Source organism: Aythya ferina (genome assembly GCF_964211825.1).
Source record: "Aythya ferina genome assembly, chromosome: 14".
Lineage (NCBI taxonomy): Eukaryota > Metazoa > Chordata > Aves > Anseriformes > Anatidae > Aythya > Aythya ferina.
Genome location: NC_140312.1, coordinates 739135 through 764042, shown reverse-complemented (window position 1 = coordinate 764042; position 24908 = coordinate 739135). Strand labels below are relative to the sequence as shown.

The window sequence follows — 24908 nt, the reverse complement described above, 5'->3', positions numbered from 1 at the left end:
GCGATGCCATGCCTGCCCATGTTGGATGGTGGATACAAGGTCCTGGCCGTGTGGCTCTGTACCTAGGATGATCTGTTCGTGGCTGGTTTTGGCACCCCCAGCAAGCCTCTGGGATGGGGCAGAGCAATGTTCGAGCCTTGGCTCTCAGCTATTCCCACCTGGGAATGCCGAGCTGAAGGGGTTTCTCTCTCTATCATTTGTTGGGAGGGAGTTTTAGAGAGATTTCACCCAAAATATAGGGGTGGGGAACACTGAAAAATTAATGTTTCATACCTTGATATATTTTGTAAATTGTTTTGTAGCTCCCAAGACACTCCTGTCAGTGATGTTATGCCAAAAATATGGTCCATCTTCACAGACTCCCAGAGTCCAGCTCTCCCAAGTTCTTGCTCTGGTTGCTCACAGCAAAGTCACTCCGGTGCTTTCTGCATCACGCGCAGGTGACTGCTCAGCAGAAACAGATGTGCAGCTGCTGGAGAGAGCAAAACACAAACAGAGGTTGCAGGGAGAACGTATTTATTCAGCCATAAATATCTGCTGTGAGACTCAGGGGAAAGTAAGGACAACTGAAAATCACTTTACTTCTGTGAGAAAAATGGAAGGCAACTGAAGAAGCGTAGTGTTATGGGATCGAGGGTCTTTCCCCCCTGTTTTCTTTGCCCAAGTTCTCTTTATCAGACTTCACCAAGCCTGTCATTTGGGGTTTCTGTGTGATCAGTCACAGACCGGAGTCTGTCATTCTGCGATAGCATCTCTGGGGCAGGCGGCTGCTGCCGGATCCCTCACCCTGGGGGTGAGGCTGCCTCCCATGAGGAACGTGCTGCTGGCAGTGCTGCAGGAGGAGCTGGATGTCTGCAGGATGCCAAATTCAGGCTGAAACACATGGGTGTGCACACTCCCGCCTGCCTGCCAGGAGGACTTTGAGCTGCGTGCCCCTGGGGTCTGTTTGTGCCAGGACAGTGCAGCCATCTCCCAAGGAGAGCTGGAGCTCCTCCACAGAGCTTTCATTACATATTCAGGAAGGGGAAAAAAAAAGAATCTAACTTAACAAAGTGTCCTCTTCTCACCTGTAGGGCTGATAGGTTTCTCACACCCAGCACCAGACCACAGAGACCAGCCTGAACTGTGTCAGCACTGCCCCTGGCGTCCCACCAGCCGACGGCCCTGTTTGTGCTGCAAGGACGGCAGCCCCCAGAGGGGGGGCTGGCCTCTGGAGCTGGAGTTTAGCTCAGGCATGGATGTAATTGCATAAAGGCATTGCTATTTGGGACCGCATAAATACAGTACCTTCTTTCAGGGTCACGGTGCCTGCCTAAGATGCACACAGCCAAACGTGCAAGGGATGCTGGTCCTAAACATTAGATGTCTGGGACATGCATCTCCAGGGTATTCATAAGCTGCTCAGGAAGTGCTCGCAGGAATGGCTGCAGCTTTATTTTAGAGGATAGAGGGAAATAAATAAATAAATAAATAAATAAATTAGAAGGGGGGAAAAAAAAAAAAAAAAAAAGAAGCATTTTATCTGCATCAGGTACTGGCACAGGGGCTTTTCCTTGTCTCTGTCCCAAAGCAATATAGTAACTCAAGTGTCATTTAGTTAAATTAATCCAACTGAAATATTCACCTTGCAGCAATTAAGTAAAAGAACCTATAAAACACCTCCTCCAAACAAGGTAATTTGCTGTTTCAAGTCTGAATCATGTTGGCATGAGAATACAGAGACTAACAGGTACACTAGAGACGTGTGAAGTGATTTTAATTGCCTGAAACTCCAGTACTGTCAAACTGCAGGGCAGGCAGGGAAAGCCTTTATAGTTCTCTCACTGCTAGAGATGAGTAGGGTGTCTGAGCTTGAAATGCCTCTACATGATAAAGGGCTTAAAATAGTAATCAACTTTCATTATTTCAATAGATACGTGGTGGATTTTGTTGTTGTTTTGCCTTTTTTTTTTTTTTTTTTTTTTTTTTTTTTTTTTTTTTTTACTCCTGTGGCTTTCTGAATGTGCTCTGAGTCAGTAACTAGGTCACACAGATAGGAGAAGCTGTGGGAGAGAAATAACTTCAGTGTTCTGGGGATAATTCACACAGCCAGCTTCCCTGCTGCGAGGCAGCATGGGGCTGGGGCACGATCAGTGCTGGGGCAGCTCCGCAGCCTGGGGCTTGGCCAGCAGCACCCTCAGAAGGGCCAACGCACTCCCCAGTGCCCCAGCCATCGCTACCTTGTCCTGCCCTGCTGGCCAGAGTTTCCAGCAAGGGGGCCAGGCCCCGTCCCACCAGGAGAACCACACAGCTGGGGATGCAGCACCACTGCCACACATGCCCCTGGATTCCAAGGTGCTCTGCAGCCCAGATAAATGGCACAAATTGTGTGTTGCTCTGCTACCCAGTGGAGAAAAGGGTAACTGAGTGCTTAATCCAAGTTGCTTTCCTAACTGCTGAATATTTGCAAGCTACATGGCCTCCAGGGCAGTGAAAGGAGTGCAGGTGAAATGGTGCCTGGCAGTGCCATGGGCCCTGGGGCCCTGCTGCCAGCGTCTGGCCACAGACACCTTGGGAATGTTTCATTTTCTGAAAATAAGATTTAAAATGCGTTCCCCAGGAATGATTCTGAATATGTTCTGGATATAGTTTATGGGGATAATCGTGATATGCTTACAATTGCTTTTAGAAAATGTGTTTGTGTTCATATGCTATGCAACAGAGCTGTCCTTGTGCAGACAATCTGTACGTGACAAATGTCTGTTGCAAGCAGGGACTGCTTCTGTCAAGGCTGCTACTGCATCTGTGCATAGGGGTCCACAACCAGCCCTCATTCCGCCAAATCAGACACATCCTACAGCAGGTAAGAGACGAGACAGATCTCAGCTCTTCACAACTTAGTTCCAACTCCTGACTAAATAAGGATGGGTTTGGTTAGGTTTGGACCATGTACACAAATCTGCATCAGGAAACTCCCATGCTTCAGTGGCATTCCCCTCTGGGTTTTGTTTACACACAAAATAAGAGGCAATGCTGGGATTCAAAGTTCTCCAGAAGCAAGGCTGCACAGGGCTGCTGCCCGTGACTTTAACAGCAACAAGACACCGAGTGTAAAAGCACTGTGCTTCCACTCCTTGCAGGATCCAACAACAACAGCCCAAGTAACATGCTTTGTGCTAGCGGTTGTTTTAGTCACCACAGTGATGAAATAGGGCAGTTTTATAAGCTATGCCAACAAGGAGCTAAAATATACCCAACCAGTATTACACACATACAAAAGTCTATATTCATCTACACTTTTTCTAAACTTCTTCAGTGCACGTGGCAGGCTGCAGCAGTGCCACAGGTCCAGAGGGCCCCAGGGGAGCCGTGCTGCTGCTGGCTCAGCCGCACGGGGTGCAGGAGGGGGCCCCCATCCCACACCGCCCCCGCTGCCCGCAGCTGGCACCGAGGGGCTGAGCTCCTCTGAGACTGGATACACGTCGCACCTTTAGAAAGCAACAAAATGAAGATGTTAATTACGAAAAGAGAGACTGCCAGGGCTATTAGAGATGTGTTGAGCAAATTAGAAACTGTTATTCATATGGAGAGTAGCTTAGCATATGCTTGGAGTTTTTTTCATCTATTCACACCCAAGACTGTAATATATTGGACTGTGCCTTGTCCCCATGCTACCTACCTCTGGCAGGCATTTCACAATGAATCCCCATGCTTCCAATTTATTTCTGTCTTCCAAAGGCACCTTTCTGGCATAGTGACGCACTGAAACGCTGCCAAAGATTCCCTCTGCTGTATGGTGACAACTGGGCTGTGGTTCTGAAAGAGAAAGTTCCACAGATGGGTCCTTCAGATCAAGTTAGCATCTTCTCACTGCTAGCTGACTATGCCATATTGTAGCTTAATTAATAACAGCCTTCTCTGGAATTTATTCATTAAAACCACAACAAAAATTGCATAATGTAGTGTGGCAAATCCTCAGCAATTCATGCTAACCTTGCGTGGTGGCAGTCACATTTCTGCTACAGTGATGGAGATTATGCAAATGGCTGGATTGTTAGTTTAGAGATGAAAACACAACCAAGAGATATTTATCTTAATAATTCTTGAAGAGCCAATTAAGTGGGTCATGTACGTGTCTGTGTAAGAGAAAGCATGCACGCACTCCTTTACTCTTCAGACTGAAAAGCATTTTGAGCTCTTCCTGCTTTTCAGGAGTTTATATACATTTGCAAGGATTTTATTTCCAGTTATTTTCCTAAAACAAGCATGTAGCAGCTGTCACAAATCCATGTGCACACATAACCACACAATTTCTATATGCAACTAAACAACTGAACGTGTATGCATTGTGTATATGTAAGTTCTTGCATGATGACAACATGCAAATACTCACATTAGGTGAATTAACACCTGTTTATTTGTAGGTGTGATATTCCAAGCAATTCCTGGTAAAACTGCAAAAAATGTGATTCTAGTCTTCATGATGCCTAAAGTGGGTTAAGTATGACGATATTCAGATGTACTGAATATTGAATGTAGATATCTTATTAGGCCCAAAAAAATATGCTCTGTGATGTGCTGGAGAAAGAGATACTACGAGAGGGTAATTAGGGACCAATTCAGGGAACAGAAGTTTATAGGTCTAGAGAACTTAGGACTCCATGAGATCCCTTAGACCCAGGAGTCCATCTGGCACCTGCCTGTCAAAACACAAATAAATATTCCAGAACACAACCCTGAGAAGAGTACTGCTGGAATGAAGCTGTTAAAGTCAGGAGATCAACTCTGAAGAACAAAATGCCTGCAAGGTTGGCAACGTGTCAACCTTCTTATTTGACATTACCTTAACGATACAGCCGCAATCCCGTGCATGTATGTTGAATACTAATACGATGCAATCATTATACCAAGGCACAAAAATTTGCTTCCTCAAAACCCAAGTGAAGCTTGAAGCACATCAACCAGAAATGTCAAAGTCATGAATAAAACAAGGAAAAAAAAAAAAAAAGAAGGTTATCTGGAGGTAATTGTAGGCCTTTAATGAAAGGAGTCATGCTAGACTCAAAGCCATGTCACATCAGACAGGTATGTAAATAATATTGACAGATTAATGCTGAATCCATAAAAGAAATCAGGCTCATTCACTCAGAAGCTTTTAGCTTTAGCTTATGTGGCTGTGCATAAACATTTGGTACATTGCCTTTGCACCAAAACACAGCACGGACATATTGCAAAGAGTTGCAGGACTGACTTTGCAGGACCCTGCTGCCCTGTGTCATTTCAAAGCTCAGTACGTACATTACCCCCAGCAAAGAGCTTCCTACTCGCTGGAGGTGGCAGCAGGATGAGTCCCATAAGCACAGCCTTGGTCAGTAAGTGAGCAAGAAGTGCATGCTCCTTGCTACAGGTAGCGAGAAGCAGCCTTAATCCTTACCTGGGGTTTATTTGGGGTGCTTAATATGAAGAAAACCGGGATTCTGAGTGGCTTCTCCATGCAGATAAATCCTAGGTCTCAAATAGCTGTGCATGGACGCGCAACTTGTTCCTGTGCAGGAGCTGCTCTTCCAACCTGGTGCACCATCTCTGGGCAGATGGACAGACAAAATAATTGCACCTGACAGCTGACAACAAAATTAAAGAGGTGTCAGTCCCACAGAAAAATCAGGTGCTATGAAGAGCACATTTTAGGCTTACACTTACAAATCCACACACACACTCAAAATGCGGTAAAGTTTGGGCTATGTTTGCTTTGCTTCCCTTTCCTGCTCTTCCCATTTTTCTGCTACTCTGCCTTCCCAGTTTGCAATGAGAAGCTGTACGGATCTGAGTTATACATACTTCTGGCACAACCTTAGAGATGCACCAAAATCACAACTTTTTAATCGGGTATCTCTCTTACTTGGCAGCCCATATATAAAAATAAAACATTTATTTTTCCAATCTTAACTGCACATGCTTGCTTTATACTAACTATTTGACTGCATTAATTCAGCAGTAAGGTTCTCAAAGAAGAGCTCTGCCCTCAAGCTGTGGTGGTGGCTTTCCATCTATTTCAACAACATACATCAAAATTTTATAAAAGCCATAAAGTATGCTGCAGTCTAGTTTTATCTTCTCTCTTTGAACATGCATGTAATTTGAATCCATCTTATCCAAACACTCAATAACCAGTAACAGGAGAGAACAGGAGAATTTAGTGGCAGCTGTTGGCAGAGGAGCAGGAAAATTGGTAGGGGGAGAGGAAAGATGCTGCTGCTTTTGTGACTAGGGTGCTTGCTGGAAACAGTGCTGCCGCTGGAGAAGCCTCACTTCTCCCTCTTTTATCACAGCACATCTCTAATCTTTTCCATTTCCAAGAGAAAGAAAAGCCTTCTGAATACCAGCTCCTGCTCTCCACCATGCTGTCATCTGCAGCTCCCTGCCTTCAGTACCAGAGCTGCCGCCTCGTCTGCCTTCCCTCATTAAATGCTCTCTCCTCCCGAGTTCAAACCCCTCTTTCGGCACTTGTCTTGCTCAAGGACTTGGAGCAGCAATCCAGACACACAAACTATTAGGGATCAGAAGCTGACTCTGCTGGAGGTGTGCGCTCCACCATCACTGACAGCACCAGCTCGTGCCTGGAGCCCACGGGATTTTAGGAAGGAACAGGACCGGCTGCAGCCAGCAGTTTGTGATGGATGGAGCCCTCCCAATAGGTCCTCACGTGTGCTGCTCTGCCCACAGGGCTGCCAGCACAAGGCCATGGTGATGGCATCAGGGGCAGAGCAGCACACAGCTCCGGCACCCTGCTGCCTGCAGGGCAGGAGCGCTCGGCAGCCCCTGGCATCACGCCCCAAGCCCCGGCCACACGCAGATGGGCAGCCTCGGCTCAGCTCCTGCCCGACAGGGAGGGGTATCCAAGAGTCAGCCAATATTTTGGTCCTGTCGTCCTCCCTGGGAATCAGGCAGGGGAAACAGAGGAAAGCATATGGTGAGGAGACCGGCTAGCAGGCCAGAATGCGCAGCAGATCCAGGCACTCCACGGGCTTGTGTTTTTCAGAATTACTTTCACCGACTTTAATTAAGCTCTCCCCAGACTCACCAGCTTGGAGAGATTAAAGCAAAAGAGCACGCCAAAGAACTTGCATACCACATTGCTTTCCCTATAAGCTTTTACAGCTCTGTAATTGAATTCACACACAACTGCATCATAATTGTGCAATGTGCAAAGCCACACTGACCTATTTTCCAACCATTTACATGGACCCCATGGAAGCTTTAAGCCACTTGACAAACTGAAAGTCATTTTGTCTGTGTTAAACAAATGCAATCATTATTGGTGGAATCCAAAATCCCTCTTTTCCTGAAAAGAGCCCGTCTATTGAGAAATTTTGCATAAGTTTTACTTACAAAAAATTATCTTGTACTTCCATAGGATCTTAATCATTTGCTATTACTATGTACATAATTTTGAAAGTCTGATACACAGGATTTGAATAATTTAGTGTGATAAGGATGTGCCCTGGTGTCCACGGATAAGGATGTTAACATGCTTCTGAAAGAAGGATACAGACCCTCTGAGTAGGCAGGGCAGGACGCAACAAGCAGAGCTTTTAACAAAACATTTAGGCAGTTTTCCAGACAAAGACAGTACAATGAAACTTAAACTACCTGCAAAATTGTCTTAGTTTTGACTCAATTGCCTGCAAAATATTCAACACAACACACCCTCCCAGCCTTCTCAGTTTTAAGAGGTGAGGTTTGTGGTAACATTTAAAAAGTGATGGACTGCTGGATTTCCAGTCTCCTGTCTTAAATAAATTGTTATGTTGATAAATCATAATTCACTTACCAAATAAATAAAATATTGAGACACAAAATAATTTTGAAGAACCCAAGAAGCAAACTGTCTGTTAACAACCCACAAGGAGCAGAAGCACAACAAACTTAGCTCCTAGAAGGCTAAACTCAGAAACTAATTTCTGCATGCAGATCCTGTTCTGGAGGCTTCTGTACGACGTGCACGCGTGCCCTCCCAGGACAAGAGCAGGGCCAAGCGAACCAGCAGGAGTCCTGCCACCCGCTCCTCGGTGGGTTTCATTTTTTGCTCCACTTCACAAGCAATAGCTGTTGGATGATAAGGATTTGCAAAACAAACTGAAAGCTGCACAGCGCTTGTGTTTGGAAGCTTTAAGCATGAAAATCCATTTCAGGGCCCATCTCCCCACTCGCTGAGATAAACCCGTCCTGAGCGCGCTGCATAAATCTCCTACCGGAAACACAAACAACTCCCAAACTTGTTATTTTCTTGGCACAATTAGTGTTCAACATGCAGGGTCCCAGCAGCCCTTCCCTGCCAGCCCTCACAACCCGCACGTGCACAAGTTCTCCCTGCACGGCAGGAGCACAGGGGCTTGCCGGGACCCCCAGCGCTGGGGCTGGCCCCTTCCTCCCACTCCTCTTGGTGCACAGGGCAGAGCCAGGCTGTGCCGGGTCCTCTCGCCCCACATTACAAGGTTGGCCTCAGCTTCAGCCCAAATGGAACTGCTCTGCCACAAGTCGCAATATTTTAGCAAAGATGCACCCCTTCCGGGGACATTCCTCTGGGCAGAGGGGCTCCCCATGGGAAGGGAGACCCAGCAGAGAGACTTCCATCAAAGAGCAGATTTCCCTTGATCAGCACTGGTGGGAAATTCACAAGCAGCAGTGTTTCTCGGTATTTTTCCTTGGGAACATACGTTATGTCACAGATACATATGTTTTTAAAATAATTACGAATAATTCACTATTTTCCCAACACTCCCCACGGAGGAGCAAACGCTTTCCCATGCACGAGCAGAGAGCTCGCCCTGTTTTACAAGCCAGCAAGCAGGGGTACAGCTGCTTGGGGAAGGTGCCCGGGACACCCGTGATGCCAGTGAGGCAGGATGGGGCCGGCTCCCTCAGCAGACGGGAGCGCACCCACTCTCGGTAACCCGCAGGTTATCCACGTGGCCCCGCTGAGCACGCCATGCCGCGCCAATACTGCAGTCTTTGAGGCTGAAGCAAGCTCAAAGAGTATTTTTAAATTTCTCTGTCATCGACAGGGCTCGCTCTGTAAGCACACCCTGGGGGAATAGTGCCGCTCCTGTCTGGATGAGACACCGCGCTCATTTAGGCACTAAGCTCATTACCTAGCACGGCACCAAATTGCTTTATTCCAATATATCTATCTACAGGCGCAGTTAGATTTTACACTATTAATAAGTAAACAAGATGGGACAAGTGCAACGGAGGAGACACAGAGGGTCACCACGTAGCAGAGACCCCTCTTGCTCTGCGAGTCTCGAGAGCTGAAACCAGCCAGGGACAGGTGAGTATCTGGGGGGGCATCAATGAGGAGAATCAGAGCCTTGGTCTCCTCTTGCATCTGCTCACGGCCACCCAGGAGAGGACGTGGTGGAGCCCAGAGCACCCCTGGCCCCCCAGCACACTGCGGGGTCGTGAGGCAGAGGCTGGCTGCAGGCAGGGCCCACGCCGAAGGCACAGCGTGCAGGCACGGGGGAGAATAAAGCTGTTTGCCCTCAAGTTCATCACAGGATTTTGTTTTCAGAACAATAAAGCCCCAAAGGAGACAGAAGCAGTTTTGTTAACGTAAAATTAGCCCTTTTACTCACAGTCTTTACAATTTAAAAAAAAAAAAAAAAAAAAAAAATGCTTTGCTCTGCCTTTGCCCTGCCAATCTTCAGCGCTATCTCTATATTTCTAATAGGTCTAAGCTAATTAAATTAATTTCCCAGAATAATAACCTCCTAGGGACATACAGCTAGATAATCCTTAACTCCTCATGAAGTTAGTTTCCTATAGGGTTGGGGAGCAATTACAACTCATTAGTCATCCATCTTAGAGGAGACGGCAGGGCTTTCCATTGATTGTTTTTCCAACAGCACCGTGAGAGAAACCAAGAACACGCGGGTGTCTGTGTTAACAAAACCTTTACCAGGAGATAGCATCAAGTGAGATGCATACACAGCTCTTTAATCTTAATTTACAGGAGGCTCCCGAGCCAGAGGCAGCTGCAGTGCCATGGCAGAGCTGCTGTGATCCATCGGGCAGCCAGGCTGGGAGGCTGCCCCTGTGCCAGCACCAATGCAGGTCCTCCCCACCTGAGCAGAGACCCCCGAGATTCCTTGGGAAACGCAACAAAAGCTTAAGGAGAGCTGGCTGCAGCCACAGCCAGCCATGCCCCAAGACAATGGCACGGTTCTCCAGACAATGGCATTGCTGCTCTTAACATAGCATAAGCTTAGCTCAAATTTTGTTCCTTATGTTAGGTGGTAAATGAAAAATTGTACATAAAATCATTCACTAGACTACCAACAATAAAAAGTTCCCTGCTTCACCTCCACCTCGGGTGGGAAAAAGAAACAGCAAGGCTGTTTAACTGGATGCAAAGTCAGGTTTCCTGCTGAGAAGTAGGAAAAACGTCTGGAAAAACTCTAGCTTAGAGTGGAGACACGGGAACAGCAGCACAGGCTGCCAGGAGCTCAGCAACTTTTGGGGGCATGGAACAGACACCAAAGGGCATTTGGAATAAAGCAGCCATTTGGCTTAACTTAGATAATTTATTTTCCCTCTCTGATGTCCAGCTATCTTAAAAATTTACATCGGCAGACTAGATTGGAGCCTTCCACATTCTATTTTTGAACTATACATTGTAAGTATTACAGTGCCATAAATTTGACATTTCAAATGCCAACAAATGGCTAGAAAATTGGCCCCTTGTGAATAATAGCCTAGCAGCATTTACATGTAATTATTTTGTCCAGGAATTTAATTTGCTAGACATAAAAGTTATGCTGAATGAAAGAGTGTTGGATAATGATCTTTAAGCTCAGGAAACAGACAGCCATTACTATAGGCACTGAAAGACGTGCCACTCTTTTCAAGTCATAAAGCAAATTCCCTGTGGCTAGGAGCATTTCTGTAACAAATTTAGATAATGCTTTATGATGAACAGCACTACTTAATTTGTAGAGGCTGTAAGTATGTAAACCATCCACCACCACGCTGCCACATCAGTGCAGTCACCCCAGGTACCCGGCACTAGCACCAACCTGTGTCCCCAGGAGCTGGAGGTGCTGCCATGAACGTGGAGCAGAAGGAGCTGCCCCAGCCTGGGGGGAGCGGGAGGAGGAGCTGGAGGATGCTGTGCCGAGGGGCTGGCAGTGCCCTGCAGAGCTGAGGATCCACGCTAAAACCACAAAGACCTACAACAGTGGCAACAAAAGGAACATTTTATTCCATTATTATCGCAGTTCATCTACGTACACAGTTAAGCAACCACCAAGGGTTTTCAGGCAATTGCATTTGTGGTTACCTTAAATACAACTACTGTTAAGAAAGAAAAGATTGGAGGGAAAGAGAGAAGTAAAACAATACAAAACAAAAGCAAGGGGAATCAAGTGTAGGGAATACAACATTAAATGCATATCTGGGAAGAATACAGAATGTTTGTTGTACAATCACAGCCGATACAGAATATAGGACATCTGTTCAATCTGTACTGATACACAGAATATACGTTAAAATACAGAACAAAAAGGATCTGAAACAAATTTGAAATATAGAGCTGGGCTCAGATCAAAATCCAGCAAACTTATTTTTTTCCTCCCAAAAGTTTTCCAGACATGAAAATTCTGGGATTTTTGTTTTAAGTCTCCACTAAAGATACAAAGTCAGCTTTCACCTCTGCTGTGACACTCCGGCACCTCCTGCAGTCACCCAGCAAGCCCCGCCATCCTGCCAGGCTCCCCATTGATCCAAGCTCTTGGGTGCAGCCTGGAGAATCCCACAGGCACATCCCAAACCTGTGCAAACGGCTGAGCCCTGCCACAGGCAGCCATGCCCTGGGCCCCTCTGCAACCAGAGCCATGACCTTATTTCCTAGCTGATCCCTTCCAGTTTTAAAACACGTAAATGCACCATTTTGCCCAGCATAGATGCACTTTTAAGGACGTACATCAAGGACCATGTGCCACAAAAAAAACCTGCTAAATTAAGACTCTTAAGAGCTAATAACAGAGCTACAGGAAATCGCCAAATCCCGTGAAATCAGCCAACAGAGTTATGCATAACTCTCAAACCAAATCTCTGGGCAATATACAGTAATCTGAAACAGGTAACTTGCAGTAAGGGGTGCTGGGTTTGTGAGTCACGCCCAAAGCAGCATTCAGATATTTTTATTTTTTTTGCATTTATTTGCTTTCTTTTGTTTAAAGACAACAAATATTTAAATACATTGCATAAATGCTGGGTACACATGTAAGGACATGCATGTGAACCTGTGCCAGGTCAGAGGTGGGCACATCACTATGGGAATAGCAGCAGAAATTGGGTACAGCATCTCGCCACTCTTTTGACACTAAAAGCATGAACGCAAAGCCAGATTTGAGCAACAATTTCCAAAATTTTAAGGCTAAATAGATTATTTATATCTCATACCTGCACTTAAGGCTGTGATGTACGAAAGATGTCTAAATCGTGGGCTGTGCCACATCCTGCTGACGGTACGCAGTGCCCAGTGGCTCAGCAGGGCTCGCTCGACTCCAGGCTGTCCTTCCGGAGTGACATCCAGCTGTGCTCAGTCAGACCAACACGTTCTGAGTACCCATGCTACCCAGAATTACGTGCTTTAGATGACAGCAAGTGCTGACTAAATTTAAAGCAGATGGCACACGAGAAATTTCGTATCATTTCATTTTGATTTACTCCAGATCACATCCTTACATAACTTTGAAATTTAGTGGCTTAACCTAAGGAGAATGTTCCCAATCCTTTCCCTGCCTTCTCACTCTTTTTTTTAAGACTTAAAGTTAAATGTTGATCGTGTCACTGTTGAAATAAATTAACTCTTCTAGTCATCAGGGAAAAGCAATCAATGGAGCATAATGTGAGCTGTCAGATAATCATATTTCAGTTCAAACCCAGTTCTGAAGCAGCAAACTACCTCCAGGAGCAAGGCAGGGTGAGAGCCACGCTATCTGCTTTTCTGGTTGAATGCGTGTTCATTACCACGGAGCCAAGGAAAAGCCTGGAGCAGCTGGGGACTGGCAGAGAGAGTTATTTTCACTGAGCAATACGAACCAAGTCGTTAGCCATATCTGAAATGCCTTTCATCTCCTAGGAAACCCAGGATTTGGACTAACAGTGTACCCTCAGTAGTTTTCTTCTGAGTTTGGCTTGGTTATGGGGTTTTGCTTGCTCTGTCTTGACTTTCACAGGCTATTTGCGCTTTAAATTGTCTACTTCCCTGCTCCAATTACTTCCTTAATCATCCAGACAAGGGAGTTTGCTATTCCCCCCGATGTTTATACAATGTTCACTCATTAGATGCCCCACAATTTAATGCCAGTGACAAATGTGAACCATTTCATTCTATACACATAGCTTTTGCCTGGACTGATGCTTCCTACAGAATCTCCCAGATCTGGGAGATTTTCCTGCTGTGGTAGGGATGTCACGCAGGGCTGGGCCCAGGCGGGGCCGGGCTGTAAGAACACTTCTGCTGGAGGAGTCCCAGCAGGGCTGCGCACGAGGCATCCTCTGTGCGAACGGCTGATGGGGAGAAGCAGAACTCACACAGCTGGCAGGAGGAGAACCGAGGGCAGAAAAACAGAGGAGGATGTGAGCATTAGTGAGATGTTGGCAAGGCAAGCAAGGACGTGGGAAACAGTCTTGAGAAGCAGCTAGAGCAATGATGCTCCAGAGGCAAACAACAGCTGTTTGTGCTCGCTGTGGTCCAGAAATCATATCAGACTAATTAGCTGGCAACAGAGTGAATGAAATAACACAATGTCATTTCATAGAAAAGTCTATTGTGAATCAGAGTATGAAACTGGATGTAGCATGATGACCCCGAGCAGCTTCTGGTTCTGAGCTCACTCAGACGCGGGCAGCTGAAGGCGCCCACTTCCAAACCATGGCCACAGCGGCACTGAGCTCCGACCGATTTTCCTTTATGAGGCAAAACTTTATAGAAGAACTTGTAAACAATCTCAGGCTCAGGGCAAAGCAATAAAAAGGATGTTTCTTGGGACAGTGTTCAAGATCATACGTGTAAACAAATGAATCTCTGTTCAATTTCCTTGGAAGCCTTGTTGCTGGCCTCCAAACACCGGCCCACCCCAGCAAGACCACCAGAGAGAGACTTCATGAAGAGGAAATAAAGCCTTTGGCAGTGTGATTTGAATAGGTAAAAACCCCATAAACATCACTGAATCTTTTAATTTATTCACTACCTATCCTTTCACCTCTCCAGCTCCTTGCTTTAAATAATACAAATGGAAAAGCTTGACATTATCAGATTCGGGATTTCACCATTAAAATAGGAGGTTGATACCACTAAGGTCTCTAAGGGGTCAGTAGAGAGGGACCAGATGCCTAAATTAGCTAATCTAAATCACCCCAAGTTACAGTATCTCGACAGGACAGCTGAGACAATTAGCATCCTAATCTGGTCACATCACCCAGTTTAGGTAACCATGTACTTTAACTTCATCAGCCTTCTACAACAGCATCCTCCAAGGTGTGGAACCTCTGCTTTGATTTATCCAGTCTCTTCTCAGGGAATTTTTCTTCGCTTTGAGAGTGAAAACTCAGCCAAGAACAAGAATATCCAGATAAATACGCAAGAGCACGTCTACGTTTCTACTGGTTATCAGACCCTGAAATAAGAATCATAATAAATATCTTCTCGGATTTTGAACAGGGACACTTATCTATCCAGAACAAATTTTATTTAATAGAGATTGTTCTAGTTAAACTAAGCTTAGCAATGTACTTCCTCTAAAGATCCACAAAACACAGTAAAAAGACAGAAACAAAGACAAATCACGGGATCACGCGTGATGTGTAGAAATAAGACGCTGACAAGCATTCAGCTGGTAAGATCGTATCGAGTCTTGTGGGATTCTTAAATCTCCTGGCTTGATCAAAAGGACTAAATCCTGATGAATCCTGTTATAAGGTATCAGAAATGAAAGCTTAATACTGGGCTTAATTTTGACATCCTTATCTTGGAAACATTCCTAAGCACATTGCATAGCCAGAGCCAACAGCGTCAGAAAAGCTGTGAATTTCCATCGGATTTTCATCAACATATCTAGACAGAGAAGTCTCTCAAATCATTAGAGAAGATGGAAAAAAAAAAAAAAAAAACTTTAAGGGTATTTTTAAGTACTTCTCTACAGTAGGATAACTGATTCATCTTTCTCTCTGCAGATACACGATGGGTTGTTATCTCTTTGATGATTTTTAACCAAGAAGCAGCCTCTTTAAATAGTTTTTTATCCCATACCGTAGATAGTTAATTCCACATTACCTTGCTTATCTGCAACTGATAAAATAAGTAACAAGGCCCAGTTTCGTCTCAGTAGCTGTGGGAAGGACAACTCCCACTGTAGTTAGTCGTGTGTTAGAATGCGAAGGGCTGTTTCTATGAATACACACACATCCTTTAAAACAGGCTTTCAGCAAATGTTCATCCTTAGAGAACTGCCGTGCTGGCAAGTTTCTGGAAATCTCACATGTAAAGGAAAAAAAAAATCATTTCACAATAAAGTGAATATTTGAAGATTCCCCCCCCCCCCCCAAAAAAAAAAAAAAAAACTCACATTTCTCATTGAATAGCACGTGCGGGAGGCAGCAGCAGGGATGGCAGCACGACCGGCTCAGGGTGACTCCGCCAGGGCTCTGGGATGTGCCACTCGTGTCCTCTGTATTAATTCAGTCTGCTCCCATACTGGCCCTCCAGCCACCCAGTCCATGCAAGGGCACAGTCCCACCTGTTCTCTGCATGCTCATGGCCAAGTTCGGAGCACAGCACAGACAAGGGACTCTCCGATTTTATCTCCTAGAAAGAAGTTAGGTGGCATCTGGGTGTTTTGGCAAGTACGCCTCTGTCTTGAAGGAATGGCAGACTCCTACTGAAAATGACAGGACATTAAAGGTCAGCATCGGGCAGTTCTGCAAGTCCAGTCCAAGCCTAACGTTTCTGCAGGTGGTGGGAATTATGAAAATAAAAGCCTTTAACATAGCCCAAAAGATTTTCAAATCAACATGTTCTATAACCATTTAAGTGTAGTTTTGCTCATTTGCACCAAGAGGTAGCCAATTATCTTAGAATATTAAAGCTTCAAATTAAATCTATTAATTGAGGATATTAACTCAATTCTGCAACCCAGACTAGCAAACTAACATTCCCTATGGCATCCAGAAATTATCTCCTAAAAATATAAAAGAAATTATAAATCAAATTGCTGTTGCCTCCCTACCTCACCTGCTGTGAATTATTCCCCAGCCATACCAGCTGTAAGAGCCTCACACAGATGCTGCCCATCAGCGTCCAGCTCCCAGGCCATTGGAGGCACTGACAGCAGTCTTTGTGCTGTGCTCCCCACAGCCCTCCTGTCCAGAGGCACTTGTGCTCCTTTACATTTAAGGAGATCAAACATTAATGACTGCAGAGAAAGGAGACGCTGCAGTCCCATTCTGTGCGCTCTGGAGCATTGCTTGGCGTGGCACTGATGTCCCAGGCAGACGCCTTTGTCCTCAGCACTGCTCTCAACAGATCCCATGTAGGGCCTGCTGCTGAGAGCAACGAGCCCTGCAGTGCTCACAGCCCTGCTTTGAGCTCGGCTCTCGTTGTACACACATCGTACAAAATGTCACTCTTAGTAACACTGCCAGCCTGTTATCACACCAAGAGACTGAGAGCAGCCTTGGTTAAACATTATATACTGTGTATGCACATTTTATGTATTAAATATATATCATTTATATTAAGTATTAATAGAGGAACAAAAATACTTCAAAAATAAAAACATAGATGGCGGCAGGCCTCTGCAGGTGCACGTGCGCCAGCAGGCCAGAATGCTTCTCTGCAAAGCTCCCTAACGCCTGCTGACCCGAGAGGGAGCTCATTCTATGCAAGGCATGGAAATCTGTATGTAAGTAAGACTTCGTTGTCTTGTATTTGGTTTGGTTTTAAGCAACAGCATGGTTATTCCCAAAATGAGTTCAAGCTTTTTAAAAAAATGTATCTTATATATAAAAGATCTTATCTTTCCTTCAGACACTCTAGCAGCCATGCTTTGGGGCTAGCAATCGAAATATTATTCTCCATGAAACTAGTTATGGGCTATTAGTTATTGGCTAATGGGCTGAATTAGTCTCCATGAAAAATTACCCCCGTTTGACTTTATCATAAGCCTTCGGCCACATAAGCCTGCTTAGAGAAGATAGAGATCCATTAATTAATACTCATTACAGTGGCCTCAGGCAATGTTAATTCTGTCTTAGCTCAGCCTCTTGGTTTTGCAATGAAATTTTCTTCTTGGAACACGCGTGCACCAGGCACCGGGACCAGCGGGGACAGCCCAGTGCCCAGCAGAAATGCCCTCGGAGCTGAAAACTGCAACTGCCACCTGCTGGAGCTCCGGGGGGCGAGCCCTGAGATGGGGCAACAGGGAGCACCTCAGGAGTTCGTGGGTGTTCTCAGGAAAAAGTTGAATATTAACATCAACCATTGAGATAAACAGCTCTGCCACATTTAAAAGGATGCTCTGTTTACTCTACAGATTTTTAATTATAAAATCAATGAAGTGTTAATGATTGCGAGCATTACTTCAGCTCACTGGGAGTTCCAAACAACTTTTTTTAGTCTATGGCATAAATTCATAAGTTGCTCAGTTTGACCAATTTGTCAAGACAATTTCCATTAGTAGACATGAATATTTAATGAAAGGGAAAACTGGCATGAGCAACTTCACTTAAGCGACTAATGACTTACTGGAAAACAAAGGAGATACATTAATATGCCACTTGATTAAGTATTTGAAGAGCGCAACAATCTGAATATCTCAGCAAAAACCTCCTTTATTCTGCCTGTCTTTATCTATGTATCCACCATCACCACGGCATATAGATGGCAGCAAATCAGCTCAGAAACAAACACTTTGCAACTTTAAACAAATTACTGCTTTTTGTTTACTCGTAGCCTTCACAAGAAGATCTAAAAGCATTTTCAATTCTTTTATTCCTAATTTAGCTAGTATTTTTTGTTTGTATGTTTAAAGGTAAATACAAAAGCCTTGTGACTATAAAGCACTTGCTGTTAACATATGTGGAAGTTCTGCAAGGTGCTGAAAATAAAAAACCTAAGTCTCTTAATGCCACAGCACATCCAGATTTCCTTCAGACCACAGCTTCTCTGCCCAAGCCTCCCAGCGATGGAGATTTCTGTTGCACAAAGTGAACTGGCACCGAAACCTCTGGCCCTGCATGAGCTGCTGACACTTCCTCCCTCTTCAGAAAGGTCCGTGGGGTTTGGTTTCAGGAGATTTTTAATCTCAGACTGCAGAGCAGGCTGTGTGTGCCCTGAGAACACTGAGCCAATGCATATGCATTACATCTGTAAAAAGTCTGATGAATTCAGGTGAAAGTCTGATAATTCTAGTGAACACAATTATATCCACTTGAGAAGGAAGCCTGCTTTCTGCAGCAGGAGCTCCCTACCCAACTGACCTTTCTTTGCCACAAATCTCTTTTGACAGGCGCTCACAATTACTAAAGTGAAAAGCTGTTTCCTTTCGTCACTATCCCCATAAAACACACTGACTCTCTTAATTACATGCTTAGTTGTTTTCCAAAGGCTCTACCCATGCATGTAGGCAATAATTCAAGCTCCGAGGCAAGACACCATGTCACAGAGCAAGAGCAGCACAGGCAGATGGAAACAAGTGGCCACAGAGCACGGCGGGAGCAGGGACTCCGGCAGGGTCTGGCCCAGGCTCCTGGGGCATCCCTGCACCCCGCAGACATCTGCTGCACGGGGGGTGCTGGCCCCCTGGGCTCTGGAGCCACAGACCCACATTTCAGGGGCTCCCAGCCACTATGTTCACATGCAGGTTGTGTTTTCAACTGCTGCAAGCCCATGGGTGGCCAACCAGACTAAGGACCTGGGAGAAAATCCCTGCCAAATTCAGCTGTGACTCACAGTGCAGAGCATCTCCTCTCTGCAGCTGCAAGTCCTCAAGGCGTGAGCCCCTGCTGAAGCTCCCAGATGGTCAGAGGCACTCGGTGCTCAGCACAGCTTTGTGATGCTGCACACCAAGTTAGAGCAAAACAGCCAGCGTCAAGTGATGTTGAATTATCACAGAATCACACAGAATCACAGAATTTCTAGGTTGGAAGAGACCTCAAGATCATTGAGTCCAACCTCTGACCTAACACTAACAGTCCCCACTAAACCATATCCCTAAGCTCTACATCTAAACATCTTTAAAAGACTTCCAGGGATGGTGACTCCACCACTTCCCTGGGCAGCCCGTTCCAACGTCTAACAACCCTTTCGGTAAAGAAGTTCTTCCTAAGATCCAACCTAAACCTCCCCTGGTGCAACTTTAGCCCATTCCCCCTTGTCCTGTCACCAGGCACGTGGGAGAACAGGCCAACCCCCACCTCACTACAGCCTTCTTTAAGGTATCTGTAGAGAGCGATAAGGTCGCCCCTGAGCCTCCTCTTCTCCATGCTGAACAAGCCCAGCTCCCTCAGCCGCTCCTCGTAGGACTTGTTCTCCAGGCCCCTCACCAGTTTTACCCAGAGAGGTGATGGGTCCTCACCCATCCCACCCTCCCAACTCATCACTATGTCTTCAGGTCCAGTATTAATAAAATTATCAACACTGAGATAACATTTTGGAGCTTTGCCAAGCCTGTTTCCTGTGTGCAAGCATCAAGATATGATGTCTCATCATATATTAACTTGGGAACCAAACTCGAATCCTACACCTCTCAGAGCCAAGTGACCCAATGCTCCCGTGGGAATTCGGTCCCAGCTGCACCGAGTGCCGAGCCCCTCTGTTACACCTCATGCTACAAAGCAGGCAGCTGACTTTGAACACCTAGACCAGACAGGCATTGCTAGTATTCTGTCTGGAAACTGCTGACTCCAGTATCAAATTTTTTTTTTACAGCAAAATACGAAGGGAACATCTTTTTCTGCCTGCACTGCTGGCAGTACTACTTTTGGTTCCTACAATCCCCTTTAGTAGCAGTGTCTATGCTGATCAGTCTACCCCAATCCAGTACTATCAAAGACATTTACAAACTCAGGTGCTAATGCTTCATTATTATAGTCATCAAGAACAGCAAATATGTAAAGTACTTCAAATTTCTACGGCACAGACAGTGCTACACTCTCTTCTAGCTGGGACAGTCTCTGATGCAAGAGCGTGGCGCAAACCAAAGAGCAAAGCACAACCGAACTGTGAAATACCAGCACTGTGAACTCTGCTGGCCTTTCTGAGCCATTTCAGAGAGATGGCAGGACTGGTTGGAGGGTTTCCTTAGCATTTAAAGAGGGCTTTGATGCAAAAGCTTTGCGTCATCCTAGGTGGAAGCTGTTCAGTGAACACTTTTTTTTTCTTGTTTTAAATATCTTGTTTAAAAATATTTTCACATCCAAACACTCAGGTTTGATTAGCTTTCCCTGCAGTGCCTCAGTCCTGCAAACTTGGTGTGCACCAGCAGTACCGTGATGAGTCCTCAGTTTTCCTAACAGGGAGAGGCAACTCCCCACCAGCTACAGACTGCCTCATCCCCCAAACCCTTCCAGAATAAAACTCCCCAGTCATGCATAGATGAAAGTGAGCAACTGTTTTCTCCGTGTTATTTCACTAAGACCCATGACCGTACTACCTAGCAATCCAGTGGCCTTCCATAATATTTTCTTCCTTATCACTCAGCACCCAGCATGGAAAGGGTTTACTTTACCCTTTACATTAATAGGATCAGCTTAAACCTTTCACCCTCCTGAAGGCACAGCTAGTAGAAGGGAGAAAGCACAGAGATGCCCACATATTCACAGAGAAAAAATTGCAGCTCCAGAGTCTTGACGCCATTCTCCTCTCTAAATTAATTTAATGATAATTTGGGAAGGATTGGGGAACAAAACAGAAGCAGTTTCCCTGGAGTACACCATCATATCATCCGGTTGGTGATCACAGGTCATCAACATCTTTAATCTTTTGAGAGAAATCTGGGTCAGTTTAGGACTGCCTCAAGGTGAGTGAGCCTGCCTGGGTGCCTGGCAGCCAGGGAAGGGAGGGCTCCCCTTTGGACCTGGGCCCTCCAGAGAGGGATTTCAGTCATCACCATAATCCTCCACCTAGGAGTAAAATAATAATAATAATATTAAATACTCAGAAAGGGCAGACTCCCTGAATTTCAGTAGGGGTTTAGTGTTTTCTTATTGGTTTTTGTCTTTTCTTCTCTCTGCTAACTGAGAAATCAATGCACAAAAGTCTGTTGGGCAAGCCAGCAGAACACGACACCCTCCTCAGGCAGCACTGCTTGCTTCTCAGCAGCAGGATGGCCTCCTGCCCACCCTTAGTAGCCCCCATACAGACACACGTCCTGAACACAGACCTGAACTCAGACCCCCGTAACACGTGGGCACCGCAGCCCCTGTGAGAGGCAGCGAAGGGAAGGGCAGAGCCGCGAGGGAGCGGGACCCTGCCAGGCCCGCAGCAGGGTGCTGGATGCTGCCTTTGGGTTGCAGCAGCCAGCACTGCACCTATAAATATTTAGGATACAAAAAGAACATGTTGGCATGAGCACAGACTCCTTATTTTTAAGGCTTTGATCACCAGGAGTTTAAATGGCATTGTGTGGAAATATTACTTAACTGAACTTCAAATAAATTCAGCCTTTTCGTTATTGACCCTTGCTACCAGGAACTAGGGATCTATTTTTGATCTTCAGCCTAGAGAGAAATCAGCTAATCCAATGTTCAAAGGAAAGGGAGGGTAAAACTCATTTCAGTTTCTTTGCCCCTGGGCAGAAGCTTCAGTGAGAGGAAGCAGAGGAGCTGGGAGGAGGCAGGGTCCTGCCCGGCATAGCCCCACCGAGGGCTGCTCTGGGAGCTCCAGCTCTCCAGCTGGGGCCAGACCCGAATTCTCAAGGTTTGCCCCCACCCCCGCAGTGGGTCCCCTCACTGATGCTCCTCACCCCACCCCCTCCTCTGGTGCTCCCCACAGAGCCACCCAAGCCCTGGCCCCGCAGCCCAGCATCCCGCCGCTGGCAGCAGCTTTCCACTCGCACACGGCTTCACCAAAGGGCTGCAAAGCATCAGTCAGCCCGAATAAACGTTAACTTTGCTCCTCTGGGTTATTTCAGAAACAAGCCTATTTTATGAGTGCTAGGAATAAAGAGAAATTTCATGGCTCTCCCAAGACCACTTCCTGGTACATCCGAGGACCCGGCGCAGAGCCACCAGCCCTCACCAGCAGCACGGCTCGCTTCCAGCTAACCCAGACATTTACAGCTTGGGTCAGACTGGAAGGACACAACTTCTCAGAAACATAAAGTCTTAATTAATAAACCCAGTTGCAGAGTATTTTTTAATCATCTCTTGCTTCCTTCATAGCAAGATGGTTATGAGAGAGATGGAAGAAGGAAAAAGTAGGGAAAATTGCATCCTCAGAACTGCACTCAGGGAACCAAGACTGCACCCCAGTTCTGACTTCACAGCACAGCATCCTTCCTGTTACATCACACACTAATCGCAACATCAGGTCACTGATTTCTTAACAGCAAGCTCTTCTGGTGAAAAAAGGCAGAGGATGACATAGAAAACACATTTCAGTCACGAATGGTGCGTTTACCCACCACAAACAGGAATGAAAGCAGGGCTTTGGTTAGCAGCTGTCTGAGGGGTAGGAGGGTAAGGCAGAAATAACTGCAAACCATCTCGTGTCAGACATGAAAACCACATTCATAGTTTTTGAGAACAAAGTGAGGGAGGGAGCGTGGGCAACTCCATAGTCCACTGCTGGACTCAGCCCTTCTGCAGGTAAGTGATGGAGCTAACTGGAGCTGCTGCTTTGTCCTTTTTTAAATATACATATTTAAAGAAAATGCTCCTTCTCTCCAGAATCATGCAAGGAAATAATTTAGGCTGACGAACTGATAAATACTCCTGGATTCCTGCAAGGCACCAACAGCCTCACTGTTTTTGGAAGTCGGCACGCGTGGATGGACAGCAGGGAATCAACGTGCCTGCAGCACACTGCGAGCAGTCACCTCGTGCCATGCCTCCTACCACGGCCGTTTGTGCAGCTGCAATATTAAAAACACGTTTCCTGGACCCACGTACACTGGGTGCCCTGGAGACAGCTGAATTAGTGGAAATGCAGGCTGCTGTTGTCATACCATAAGTAGTGCGGGATGGAGTTGCCTGACTGCATTTCCCCAGTGAGCTCTTTACATCTATCCAAGCTGATTGATTTTCAGTCAGTTTTCCGTGGGATGAGTTCAGATTCCCCAGCCTCAGGTATGTGGTAAGAGCATGTAAGTTAATTCACTAAACCACACGGTAATCCATCCACAGCCTCTTCAGGAGATGCAATGTATGAAATGAAGATTAAGTGCCCAAAGTTGTTGGGGTTTTTTATTATTTTTAAAAAGTTATTTATCTAACTCTGCCATCATGTTTTCTTCCAAACCTACTCCCCATAAAACCCACAAAAACAGCCAAGTCCTTACAACTTTTCAGAGTTCTCTCCAGTTCTGAGTCACAGTCAAAATTTCTGTTTGAGGCAGTTACTTATATATAATTTTATTACCAGGGAATGATACAATTAAAAATAATTTATTTTCTGGTCAGAGAGCGTATTGCTGTTGTTTCTTTTATATTTCATTCTGAACCTCATTTTTTTCCAGTACATTCTTTTTTTCAGAGCTATCATTCACAGAGCTGATATAAGCAGGGCGCTTCGACAATGGCTTTCCAGCACAGGGAATTTATTTGGGAGGGTATAAAACCCTAAGAGCTGATAAAATATTCTAGACTGCCCAAGGCGAAGCATGTGCAAGATAAGAATGGTCTCCCAAACGGATTACAAACACACACCATACATCATGCTTCTCCAAATTCCCTTCCCTCACTCCACCCACTTTTTAACACGAAATAAGATAAAATACAAGAACAGCTTTGAGCATACTCGGAATGTTCATCCAGCAGCAGCAGATCCGCAGAGTGCCGCTCCCCTTGCAGCCTGCTCAGCTGCAGCCCGGATTAGAGGAGGCTCCCCCCTGCCTGGCCGCCGGGCAGCCTTTGCTGGGCTGGGATGTGCCTCTCTGCAGCCTGCTGCTGCAGGTGTGAAGCAAGCTTATGGCAGGAGCAGCGAGGAGCAGGGGGAGATGCGAACGAGCCTTGCGGGATGCAAAGCAGGACTGCAATAACAATATCACCAGAAAACAGATGCTGGAAAATCAAATGTTATTTCCTCACAGCAATGACCAGACCCAAATCCAAGTCAGCACAGGAAGGAGGCCGATTCACACTGAAGGCCAGGCGTGATAAAATACTGGAATTCATTGCGCATATATACCCACACACATACTTCAATTTAATAGGTGTGAGTAAAGCTTTCATTTCCATTAACTTGCACGATAAACATCTTCACTAATTATAAACTGTGCTTACACTAATCACCTGCCTGAAGCCATCAGATTTTATGCAGGGTTCCTGTCAGATCTCATAAACCAAATAGGGCTGGATCAGATACTTGGATGAAAAGCACCTTATGATACACCATGGTGCTAAAATAATGTAATCAGTTCCAATTCTTCCTTCTCAATGGGCAGAACAGCAGCTACTTCTCAGCTGAGTCTCCCTGTGATACTGTCCACTCATCCTCAGGGATTGGTTATTGTTTTTTTTTTCCTTCGTTTGGATGCTCATTGTTCCTTTCTACCCAAAATCCAGTTCCCTGCTGGTTTCACCCTCCTTATGTTCCTCCCTAGGACACCTTCTCATTCAGAAACGGGCACATTTCAGGAACAGATGTAGCCTTCTGTGCTTTACATATGATGATGAGAGAATTAATAAAAAAGACTTAAGACAAA

General features: G+C 45.7%; 1 long non-coding RNA gene across 8 annotated transcripts in view; it reads right to left on the bottom strand.

Annotated features, from left to right (window-relative positions):
- Positions 1-24908, bottom strand: part of LOC311444547 — a 72225-nt gene that overhangs the window by 15356 nt on the left and 31961 nt on the right. For 3 of the 8 annotated variants that reach the window (XR_014697939.1, XR_014697940.1, XR_014697941.1), the window contains exons 2-5: positions 11055-11207; positions 5414-5562; positions 3659-3795; positions 274-472 (exon numbers count right to left, since the gene is read on the bottom strand). This is a non-coding gene — a long non-coding RNA (uncharacterized lncRNA). Of the gene's footprint in view, positions 1-273; positions 473-3658; positions 3796-5413; positions 5601-11054; positions 11208-12441; positions 12562-15611; positions 15907-24908 lie in introns of those variants that run through there. The other 5 variants (XR_014697944.1, XR_014697945.1, XR_014697938.1 and 2 more) reach the window with 5 other exon arrangements.